We start from the raw sequence: 12727 nt of genomic DNA on the forward strand, positions 1-12727 counted from the left end.
GTTTCATTTCCTGCCTTTAGCAGCCCATCCTACAACCATGTTAGGAGAGCACAGCCTTGACCCTGCCCCCATGGGTGAGGAGGGCAATAGGTTATAGAGAGATATTTGGGCTGAGGATGTGATGGTATTGATTTCAAGGCCCTTGGGAGAGATATTGAGTAGCAATATGAAGATCTAATGCCACCTGCAGTGTTTACCCATGGTCTCGGGAGAATTCGGAGGTTACAGTGGAAGAAACTCTCAGAAATGCTGCCCACTACCCTGGTCCAGAGATGGTGCCCCCTGGCTGGTGTTCGGTTAAAACTGGTTCGGAAGCCCTCATCAAGCTAAGTTTATTTTTCACTGTGTTTTTTTTTTTTTTTTTTTTTTTTTTTTTTTTTTTTTTTTTTTTTTTGACCACTGACTCAGGTTCTCATTTGCTCAGAGCTCTGTCTTGATCAGTGGCCTTTTCCAGGGTCATGTTGTGGCCTGGTTCACGGTATATTTGTAGAATGTCCCAATGTGTTTTAAGATCTGAAATCTGAAAGATCCCCACTTGATACAAGGTTGAAGACGTCCGTGGACACTGTAGTCAGAGAGTTATTGGAGTCTGAGGTCTCTTAGACAGTTTTCTCTTGTCTGTCTCCTGTTAGGTCTTTGTTTGGCCAACATCTGCTCTCCTGCGTTTCCTACACAGCCAGGGGGCTCCTATTCCAAACATCCTCTCTTGTTGGAAAACTTGTCTGCCTCATAGAGGAATTCCACCAGGGAGGTCATTCTGGTCTGGTCTTTCCCAGGGGAGGGGGAAGAAGATGCCCAGCCTGCTTCTGCTGCCCTGAGGTCCAGGCTTTGGGAAGCTGATTCTTCAGGGTGGAGTCTTGTAAACCCACTGGCCTGGTTGTACCACGGTCATCTGCCACCAGGTGGCTCACTTTTCCAGCCCCTTCTCACTCTGGGTTGTTAGGCAACTCCTTCAGTGCCTTCCAGGAAGCCTCCCAGCCCAGAAGACTCCTCAGCTCCTTCCAGACTCCAGAGTCCAAATGTAGGTGTGCCCATGGAGAGGTCAGAGGCCCATGTCAGGTCTCTTCTTCAGTGGTTTCCCACATTGTTTTTCGAAACGGGGTCTCTCATTAAACCTGAAGCTTAGACTGGCCGAGCAGAAAGCCACAGGGATCCTCCTGTCTCTGCCTCTCTGGTTCTGGGATAACACACATGGTTAACCATGTTCATCTTTTCTACATGGGTTCTGGGGATCAAATTTAGGTCCCTATGCTTACATAGCAAGCATTTTGCCTGCAGAGACGCCTTCCTAGGCAGAACCTGAATTGTTGAAGGTGGCGCGTTTTACACGTGGCCCTGCATCTTCCTGGCTCCCTCTTTGCTTCTGATTTCTCTCTCTGCCAGCTTTCTTCTTTTTGGTTTTTCTCATTTCTCTTATAATTATCACATTATGCTGAAATGCAGTTGGAACTAAATACTTCCCAAGAGTAAGCTGTTGCTTTGACAGACATTAATACTTTTGTAGTATCTCAGTTGGCCTGAGCAATATCAATCTAGGAAACACAGTTGAACAGGTCTGGTGGCACATACCTGTGACTCCAGCACTTGGAGATAAGGACAGGAGGATCTGGGGTTCAAAATCAACCTTCATACATACCATGTTTGAGGTCATCCTTGGACACACTAGCCCTGTCTAAACAAACAAACAACCAAACCAAAACAAACACAAAACCAACCAAACACCAACAAAAAACTCATTCTGGAAATTTCCAAACACCCTCTGTCAAGCTCCAGACATGATACTATTTCATAGGTAAATACTTCACTACATGCTTGCTTTAACGAGTACAAACTTTAAAAACAAAGTCAATTAAACAGTTAGCAAAACAAAATACCCCCCAGCACTCCTTGCGCCTGCTAATATTAACAGTAATGGAGTGTTTGTAATTTGGAATTTTCCAACAATTAGTCTTGTTAGTACAGTGGCTGAGTTTCCCTCCTGGATCCCGTCATCTGTGCTAAATGTCCGTCACCCCTGCAGTGGGTTTTCTGATCGTCTTTATAGACAGGGGTGGTTTATCAAATGAGAAGCCAGGAGGACCCTCTTGCATCAGCCTTTGCAGTCTGGACTCATGAAGACCAGGGAGTTTGTTTGGGTTCATGGGATGAATTGCCCATCTTCTGTTGTGCATGCCCAAAGGGAAGTGCCCTGTATGGAGACATTGACAAACAGCTTTTCTCTGAGCGCTTGGACTTCTGGGAGCAGTTTTGTATGGTGATCCACACACCGTGTCTGTACAAGCTCAGCTTACTCTCAGGCTCGGTCCCCTGCAAGCACATCTGAGTGTGGGTTGCTGCTTTGGTGAGACAGATGTCAACTGCAATATTCTGTTGCTGCTGGAGACAAAATCCTGGGGCAGGGAAGGTGGGCTGAGCAGAGTGTGGTCCAGAGCTGAGTCAAGTCCATTCTGCCTTTTCTGTCCTGGCTCTTGTAATGAATGGAACCATTGCTTCTGTTTATAGGACTCATGGAGGATAAACCACTTGCCCGAAGTCACGTAGGTGTGTGGGCTTTCCATTTCAGAGGTCTAGCTCTCGCCATCTCTTAGCAGCTCTCTTCTTCTGTGCAGTCTCTCCTTTCCACTTATTTTTTTCTTTTTGAGTCGGAGACTTACTACGTAGCCCAGGCTGGCCTCAAACTCAAAATCTTCCTGCCTCAGCTTCTTGAAGACTAGGGTTATGGGTGTGTGCCATCATGCCCACGACTTCCCCTCCGCCTCTGAGGTACTGCTTCTAGGCTTGTGCCGGTGTCTTAATCTGAAATATTGCAGGCTTACGGGGCAGCTGAAGAGCGGGATAATCCCCATGTGCTCCACGGAGAGTGGGAAGTTGTCACTATTTGTCGTGTTCGCCTCATGCCTTGGTGTTTTTCTGAATACCTGTGAATGAATAGCTGGCATGGCACTCTCCTGAGCCTCCTAAAACCCCCAACTGCTTCTGCAAAGGAAGTGTCTTCCACGTGCCCCTGTTGTCACTGCAGTGAAGGACACTAGTCCTTCCTGTGTCACCCGATATCCATGCGTCCTCGAGGCTGCATCCTAGGACCACCCAATCAAAGTGTGCACAATGCATTTGTGGAGGTGTTTTGTTTTGTGTTTTGGTCTTTGGTCGCTTGGCTATCACTTCTGGCTTTCTTCCTGTGTTCATCTCATTGTTCCTTGAAGGTGTCTGGTTTGGTTCTTTTGTCCCTGCTGAATTCAAAGTCTTGGTGAGGTTTGGGGTGTATGCGTTTGGGAAAAAATGTTTGATGGGAATGCTATAATAGTAACAAAGTTGTTATGACCAAATGAGGGACAGACCAGCTTAAGGAAGGTGGGGTCTGTTCTGGCTCCTGGTTGGAGGGGACGCAGCCCATTGTTGGGGGAGATGTGGAGGCAGGAGTGGAGTGTAAACAGCAAGTCACAGTGAGCCTGCAGGCAGGAAGCAGACAGTGGTGATCGCTGGCTCAGTTCATCTTCTTTCTCTTCAGCCCTGCACTCCAGTGCGTGGGATGGTGCCACCCACATTCAGGGTGTGTCTTCTCTCTGTGGTTAGAAACCTCTCGGAAAACTCCTCTAGCGAGACCCAGGACCAATCAGGCGGATAGCGAAGACACCATGTACATATCCCATTGAGTTGGAGGTCCAGAAGGAACAGACCGTGGGCCCCAGAGCAGTGACCGCAGAGAGGGGGTGCACAGTAGTGAAGAAGTGTTGCACCAGCAGGGTGGCTTCACTGACACAACTTGTTTCTGGTCCATCACTGCTGGTCCCTCCCCCCCCCCACACCCAGGAGCTAGACAGATGAACAAAGTCTCCAGCTTAGCCCCTGTCCTATCCCTTACTCCATCCTATGCTTAGGAGAGCATAGTAGGAAGGGACATGTGTTTCTTGTACATTGTCCACCAAGTCTAGAGGGAGGGATTCCTGATCTGGGGATTTAGAGAGTCAGGGGAGGGTATTCTGACCTCAGATTTTGGGAATGGCCATAGGCAGTGTGCAGCCTGGGCAGGGTTTGTACGTCATAGACACTCCCATCCAGGAAGAGGATAGGGATGGCATGCAAAGCCACATAGCAGCAAAGCCAATGGGCAAGGGCTGGGGCATGTTCCCCGAGGAGAGTGAATACGGGCTGACAGGACACTAGGACTTACTGTTCAAGAAAGAGCAGGGCCTGTCTGGCTCCTACTAGGACAAATATTTTGTTCAGGAGACATTATCCCTGGAAGTGGGGTAGGGGACAGACTCGTGATCAGGCTTTCTGAAGCCCTTATGGTGTTAGATGCTACACTCGGACATGACATTAAGTCCTGATTTGACTTTTCCGCTGTCCAAACGTAACACCCATGAGCTGACCCACTTCATACGCATCCTGAGGTGGGTGCTGCACTCAGAATCACTTTACAGATGAGGGGAACAAGGCTTGAGAGATGAAGAGCCCAAGATCACATGGCAGAAAAGAGAAGAATGGATATCCAAGCCAGCCGGTTGTCCCCAGTGTCTGTAGCCTCGGCTAAAACGGGGAAGTGTTTAGAGCAAAGGGTGGAGGGGGTGTCCAGGTTTTGCCTCCAGTGTCACTGACATCTGTGAGGTCACTGCCGGTACTCCTGTTGGGAGGCTGGTCTCAGAATGACAGAAAAGGTGACACCTGGAGGCTGGTCCTTATCTGGTTTGGGCAGATGGTATTGACAGTGCTCACCTGGGGGGATGGGCAGGCTGTTTGACTAAATCACCTGCTGCCAGGAGTGACAGGCAGGAGGGCATTGCTGGAAATGATTTCTAGAACCTTCTTTCCTTCTTCTAGATCCTTCCCTGTATTTCTGCATCTTTCCCCCCAGTAAACACAGGAACTGCCCTCTCCAAAATTCTGACCTGCCACTCACACTGAGTGAGGCTGGAGACCAGCGTGTGGGAGACACGAGGGAAGGTCGAGCCCCCAGGCTGCCTTAAGCTTGCAGTGGTACCCTGAGGAGTAACGGACACTGGCAGGCTGAGCTGTGTGGACTGTCAGTGAGGTGGCTCGGTGATAAAATCACTTGCCAAGTTAGCCTGATGACACGAATTGTCCTGCTGTCCTCTGACCTCTGCACTCACACAATGGCAATCATACACTCACAATAACAATCACAACAGCAGCAGCAACAACAGCATGCCATTCATGTACTCATGACAATATGAACACGTTTAGAACTCAGCGTGGACCTAGACAGCCATCCTGTATCTTGTAGCTTCGGTGCACTTGGTCCTGAGCTGAGCCCTGCCAGTTCCCTGCACTGCTGCCTCTGAGGATTACTGAAGCGCTGTGGAAAGCACTCTGTGAAGTGCCTGGCACAGGACAGAGCCCAGTGTGATGGTTAGTTCTGCTCGTGTTTCTAATAGTTACCTTCCTACCTGGGGTCTCTAAGAACTCAGACTCAGAAGAAGACCCGTCTGGAGTCTGGCTGCTGGTTTCCTGGCTCAGAGATAATCCATCAATATATTCTCTCCACAACCACTTTCCACCCCCCACTCCCGGAACTAATGAAAAAATCTGATAGACCTCCTCCCAGTAAGTGTGAATGTTTGATGTCTATTTGCAGGGGCCCACTGGAGAGGAAAAGTCAATAGTGTAATTAGTGTTGGCTCTCACCTGCAAAGCCCTTTTAGCACACATTAGGTCTTTCCCCCATAGATTTCAGGGTCTGGAAGCAGCTTTCTGGGCCACAGGTGGCTCACTGGATGGCCAGTCAAGTGGCGGTTGTAACCATTCTTCTGTCTGAGCCCCTCCCCAACATACAATCCCACTGTCCTCGGGGCCACTTGAAGGAGGAGGACAGCTTAGACCGAGTCATCCTCCCATGGGAGTCACGGCTGTTCACACTGTCAAGACAAGCAACCACCTCTCATGGTGGGAATTTTAGAGCTCCTAACATTTAACACTGTGAATAAAATATTCTCAGTAGCCCTGGAAGATGTGGTCATCCTGAGGAACTGGGGGTGGGGGACGTGAACTCTCAGAAGTTAAATGATCTTTCTTGGGCCACCCAATAGGCAAGTGCTGAGTTGGAGATTTGGACCAAGTCAATGAGCAGACAAGTGCCCATTTCTGCCTAATTGGAGTAGTTGGGGTGGGGAAGGGATGGCTTCTAAGTGCATGACCTACAATCCCTAGAGCATCCGCTTATCTTAGGAGAGTTCCATGGACAGATTGGAAGAGCTATGTATGTACTGGTGGGTAGGAAAACTAGAGCTTTGAGAATTTGTAGTAGAAAAGACATCAGTGCCCCTTGACCCGGAACTCGCTATTTCTAAGTTCTGCTAGGCAATGGTAGAAAAACCGTCTCCTGCTGTGCCCTCCCTATAGAATCAGCTGTGCATTGGATAAGGTGCTGAAGCCAAGTTAAGCTATGGAATGGGACTGACCGCAGGGAACAGGAGCGTGTGTATGCGAGTGAGCATGTGTGAGTTCGTGAGTATGTGTGAACTCAGCGACACATCTTGTGCCGCTCTAGACTCTGGCCCTCATCTGAGATCACCTAGGGGTGACCAGCCTGTGATAGGACTAGGACAGCCACAGTGGTAGTGTGTCCCCCCCACAACTGCACCTGCTGCTTGGAAGAGTCAAGCAACTGAAAGACGAAGGCAGGAGGAGGGGGTGACGTTCCCCCCAGAGGAAAAGGTTCAATTTTCTGTTGTTTGGCTTTGGCCTCGCTCCTTCGTTCTTTAGTGTTTTGCTTGTCATTGGTTCCTCTGCCTCTTTTTCTCGTTCAGTAAATTTTAGCGCGTTTCCTCTTCTCCGCGCTCCCCACTCAGTTAAATCTGTTTTGATGCATGTGCCTGCATTTGGATTGTGCGTGCTGTCTGTGTATGTTCATTGTGGGTGTGAGCGATGCGCGTAAGGGAGGTTTAAACAAACGCTCTGTGCGTGAGTTCTGCATGAATCATGGAGAGAATCTCTGAGCATACGGTTAGGATCATGTCTGTGAAAACGTACTCTGTGTTTTCTCCATTCTTCAAACTCTCTCATGAGCGGTCAGGGAGCAGCATCCCCCCGTCTCCGTGACACAGTGGGGTTTGAGATGCTACTCAAGGCTTTATGGGATGAATGTGATTAGATGTGGGCATGACCTTCCTCGCAGCATGGGAGGGCCTCCTTGGCCACGTTTCTGTCCCCTCTCAGAGAGGACAGACTTCTGTTCAGAGACCGTGGTCACACTCTGCAGGACTAGTTAGTCATCCTGTGATATTGCATTTATTTTGAGGCTTAGCAGGCATATGGGAGACCATGCTGCTTTTATAATTAAAATGACATGAAATTTCTTCTAAAACAATCAGAGTAGCTCCAAAGGGGCTACTCTCTGTCTACAGAGAAGTAATAGCACAAGACAACCTGGTTCTTGAATGGCCAGGGTTAGGAGACCCTGGCTGTTACTGAGAGCACGGAGTCTCAACTCATAGCGAGCACCCCAGACCCCCTAGGGTATGCTAAGTTAGGGTTCAGATTGCAGGTCTGAGGTTGAGACAGACTCCTCAGGTCATAACCTACAGATAAACATCATGCCATCATCTGGAAGGAAGCTTTCTAGAAATGCCAGCTCCCATGCGTTCTTGTACCTGGATCTGTAGTCACAAGACCCCCATGTATTTCCTGAGCACATTAAAGTATGGGATCCTATGACCCATCATACTGTTGGATGTCCTCAGAGTGAGCCCTGGTTATGAGGTAACTAGAGACAGTACCTCCACAGCTCACGAAGAAGCAAGGTTTGTGTGTGTGTGTGTGTGTGTGTGTGTGTGTGTGTGTGCATGTGTGCACACATGTTCTTATATGTGCAGGTACCCTTTGTGTATAGTTACATGTGGAGGCTGAAATTTCAGCTATTCTTAGATGGCCGCCAACTTTGGTTATTTATTATTATTTCTTGAGATAGAGTCTATCACTGTCCTGGAACACACCAAGTAGGCCAAGGGACTGGTGCGTGAGCTCCAGGAATCTTTCTGTCTCTGCCTTCCTCTGTGGTGGGGTTACAGGTGCTCACTCCCAGGCCTTGCTTTTTGATGGAGGTTTTGGGGGTTGGAGCTCAGGTCTCCATGTGTGCAGCAAGCTCCTTGCTCCCTGGACCCAGAACCAGAGTTTGTACTTCTTGCTCTACAGTCTACTTCCAAAGTACCTGTGGAAGGATGCCCCAGGGCTGGCTGTGCCTTCCTGTGGAAGCACTGTTGAGTCTCCAGGCTTCTCCACCCTCTGTGTGCCCTCTTCTGACCCCATTTGCGTTTATAAACCCTGGGTCCTCTGAGCAGCTGCCTTCCTGTCTGGATTCTCTGAAGCCGACGCCAGTGGCTGGAGAAGGGACATCTATCTTTCTTAGCACTGTTGTTCCCAGGAGATACGTTTTGCCTGATAGATGTGTTTTGGCTGCAGCTAGTCAAGGTACAGTGAGAGATTGTTCAAAGTCTCAGTGTTTGGCAACTGTTTAGAAAAGTCGCACCTGACCTTTAGAAAGTAAATCTCGTGGGCTGGGGATATAACTGGAGTAAAGTGTTTGACAGGAAAGCATAAGGACCTGAGTTCAATTCCCGCGCTAGCTTCTTAAAATGAAGGGTGCAGTGACACATACTTGTGACCCCAGTGCTGGAGAGGTGGAGCAGGTGGGTTCCCGGAGCTTGCTGGCCAGACTGCCTAGCCTAATGGACAAGTTCCGAGTCCCATTGAGAGGCCCTGTGTCCAAACACAAGGGGGCGTGGGAGGAGCAGTATCTGAGGTGAGTTGATCTTGGACCTCTATCTTACATGCACACATGTGTGCTTGAACACCACCAGAGGGGGCAGAGACAGAGACAGACAGGAACAGAGAGAGGTACCCAGGACATCGACAGCGGGAAGGAAACTGCACAGTGATGTGTTTAAGTCTCCTGGCCACGTGGCCTGCTTTGTGGAGAAGAGCGGAGTCAGGGTTCTGGGGTCTCCGACAGCAGGCTGTGGAAGCATCACAGTTAGTAACACCCTATGGTGGCAGACGGCTTCAGTGGTGGCTGACGCCGTATTCTGCATCCACCTGCTTTTCTGTAGTCAGGACTTACAATATCTGTCAGGAGGAGGCATCTGTTTCCCTCCCTTGAGGCTAACTTTAAGGCTTGCCCATACGTGTGGTCACACGGATAGTATCCATTAGTTTTCTCATTGCTACGACCAAACACTTGGCAAACAACACCCTTAAGGGAAGAAGGGTCTTCTCTGGCTCGCGGTTTAGGGGTACAGTCCATCATGGCAGAACACACAGAAGCAGCTCTGCGATGTGGTGGCAGGTGCCTACGGCTGCTCACTTATATATGGACACACTAGGAAACCAGGGACAGGAAACAGGGTGAGCCCGTAAATGTTAAGTCTTGAGACTGGAGAGATGACTCAGTGGTTATGAATACTGGCTGCTCTCCCAGAGGGCCTGGGTTCAATTCCCAGTATCCACATGGCCGCTCAAAACTGTCTTTAACTCCAGTTCCAGGGGATCCAACACCCTCCTACAGACATACATGCAGGCAACACACTAGGGCACACAAAGTAAAAATAAATAAACAAATGTCACCTTGTCCTCGGTGACCCATTTCCTCCTCTACCTCCTAAAGCTTCCACACCCTCCCCAAATGATGGCACCTCCTAGGAACCAAGTGTTCAGACACCCGAGCCCTTGGGGGGTCATCAATATCCAAACCCTGAAAATGGGCTTATATGAGCCTCAGGGCTGGATCAGGAAAAGTCAGCTAGCTTTTGCCTACTTCTCTCTGGATGCTGGAATTTTCAGTACACGCAGATGGCTGGCAATGTGTTGGTACTCCAGTTTGGCTATAGCCAGGCTGTCATTGGTGGGCACCATCTAGGTGGATGGCCTAATGCTGCCCTCAGACAGCTAGTGTCAGCCGATGTCCTAAGATATTGTAAGAGAGCAGTGAAGTAAGAACTCTTCAGCCGGATGCCCAGAATTTCCCAAACCAGAAGCTCGCGAGTGAAATAAATTATTTTTGGATGATTTATTGTAGAGTCACAGTAATCAGAAATGCTCTAAAAATTTTAGTTCTCACAAACAGCCTATATGTCCTAAAAACATCTTTTAAGTAAGCTTTGTTGCCTTTCGTTTTTTTTTTTTTTAAAAAAAAAATGCTTTTAAAACACCCGGGAGCAGGGAGTAGGCTGTGACACCATCAAAGAAAATACTAAAAACCAGAGGAAACACACATCCGAGACTGGAGTATGGTGGTAAAAGGAAAAGAAATACTAGCTTTTCTGTCTATGTTTTGTTGGGGATTCTGTGTATTTCAAAATCCCCCTTTTTTTTCTTCCCAGCCTTTTAATTTTTCTCTGCCCTTCCCTCTATTTTCCCTTTTCCCTTCCTTTCTCCTTTCCTTGTTCATACAGTCCAGGCTAGCCCTTCAGTCTGCTTCAACTCATCCCCCTGCCTCCACTCTCCGAGACCGGGAATTATAGGGTGCACACCATCTCCCAGCTGATAGGAACAGAACCCCGGGGCCCTGTGTGTGCCCAGCCAGCATCTACCAACTGGGTTTCAGCCCAGTCTCCATGTGTGTTCTTTCTATGTAAGTTCTATTCCAGTTCTGTAAGACAGGGTCAGTTCACAGATGAGGAAACTGATAATTGGGGTGTTAAGGGAAGGACTTCCCATGCTCTGCAGAGCCAGGACTGGATTGAAACGGCGGGATTTGTAAAGGATGAAGGTTGTATCATCAAGTTTCATGAAGTCAAGAATGCAGGCTCTTCAGGGATCCCTGGGTCAGCGCTGGGGCAGAGCACCAAGAGAATAGTTTAAAATTCACATCCCCAGGGCCTGTCCCTACTGCTTGTCCATCTGGCTAGCAAGCCTCTAGAAGGTTCTCACCCACCTCCCAGCTTTGGCTTCCCCATTGCGGGCGAGTACACTGCAGCCCACAAGGGCAGTGCTTTACTCAGTAGTGTGGAGAGCAGCTTCATGGTGCGGGTTCTGTGACCGGGAGCAGTTTCCTATTTCCCAGAGAGGTGCTTGGCATATCTTCCCTCGAAGAAAGTACATAGGGCCCATGACGGCTTTGCAGACCAGGTTCTTGGCACAGGTGGGACCCCATTCTGCAGTAGACACAGTCTGGGCTCAGGTTGGTGAGGGCTTGGCTGGTTTCTATGGCAGTGACTGCTATACTGGTAAGTGTGTGCCAGGCGACTCTCAGCATTCCAGGTGGAGGTGGTGTGGACATAGGGCTGAGCAGAGCTGTCAAAGGCACCTCTTCTTAGAATCCCTAAGTACACCGATTCTTAGCATTGGACCCCACCTGCAGTTAGAGGTGAAGGCCCAGAGAAGGGAGAAGAGAAGGAAGGGCAGGAAGGCATGTAGAAACAGACAGGAATTGCTTCTTTTAGATGCACGGTCGAGTTGACTGCAAGGCCAGTCCGCTGGATTACAATATACTGTGAAGCTGCTCAGAATGGATGTAACAGTAAGTTTGACAGTATTGAAGCCTCCCAGTGGGTCAGACATCCTTGGTGGCTCTCAGCTTATAGTCACTGACTTGTGGGGTAACTGCTGAAAATTGGCATGAAAGATACCGACAGACCATGAGCATATGACACCCAAGTTTGGGATCCAAATTGAGGTTGTAAGGTCCTCAATTTGGCTAGGACCTGGATCTTGGGTAACTGTTCATTTTTTTTCCTTCTTTCTTTCCTTGCTTCCTCCCTCCTTCCCTCTTTCCCTCCTTCCCTCCTTCCCTCCTTCCCTCCTTCTCTTCCTCTCTCCCTCCCTCCTTCTCTCCCTCCCTCCCTCCCTCCCTCCCTCCCTCCCTCCCTCCCTTCCTTCCTTCCTTCCCTTTGCCTATGGCAGAGGGAATTCCTGGATCCAGGACTAAAACAGGGATGGTTGTGGGAAAACTAAGGCTGCTAGGTACTCTAAAAGCCCCTGGAGGATCGTAAAGCTGTCCTCCTCTTCTTCTAACTGCCACCCCACACTCCTCATCTTGGTCCATAGTATCCAAAACTAGAAGCTTGGACTGGGCCTCAACCACGCCCACTTGCCCACCCACATGCCCTCTCATGCATGCTCCTGGCCACGCTGCAGGCATCTCTTACTGGGGTAGTTGTATGCCCCTGACTCTCCTCTTGCCTCCATTCCTCTGCTCTTCTCCAGGTCCCAGGCATCGCATTGCCAGGGGCACCGCTTTGGCGAGTCCCAGCCTATTAGCTCAGGATCAAAATTTCTCAGCCTGGCAGTGGAAGACTGGAACCTCCTGATGCTCTGGCCCCCAGCCATTCGTGCCTGAAACCATTCGGAATGAGGTTTAGGTGGAGATGGGGGTTGGAGAGGCTGGGCAGAGGTTAATAGCTGAAATCTTAAAAAAGTAAATTCCTGTTGCCTGTCTCCCACACTCCCACCACTTCCCTTTTTAATGATTGCTTTTCCGTGGTCCAACTAATGAAGATGTGGCCCAGGCTCGGGAGTGTGGTGGCTTCCCATGGCAGGGACAGGTTCTCCAAGGGTGAAAAGATGAAGGTGAAAGATGCCTAGAGCTAGCACATTAGCAGTCCAACGACATCCTGTCTCCTCATCCTTCCTCTGCCCCCTAGTGGAGGGAGTGGCAGCAGCGTGACCTAATCTGGGTGACAACTGGGAGGGCAGGGCACTTCTTGTCCCCTGGGTAGGTCAAGGGAGACAGCTGAGTCCTGTTTCTGTCTCAGACCCATTTTGTTCTCAGACA

The 12727-nt window shown here is 49.4% G+C and overlaps 1 protein-coding gene across 1 annotated transcript in view; it reads left to right on the plus strand.

Moving 5' to 3' along the window:
- Plpp4 (phospholipid phosphatase 4) overlaps positions 1 to 12727 on the plus strand; it is a 67888-nt gene that overhangs the window by 36147 nt on the left and 19014 nt on the right. The window lies entirely within an intron of this gene.

The sequence above is a fragment of the Arvicola amphibius genome, chromosome 1 (genome assembly GCF_903992535.2).
Source record: "Arvicola amphibius chromosome 1, mArvAmp1.2, whole genome shotgun sequence".
Classification (NCBI taxonomy): domain Eukaryota; kingdom Metazoa; phylum Chordata; class Mammalia; order Rodentia; family Cricetidae; genus Arvicola; species Arvicola amphibius.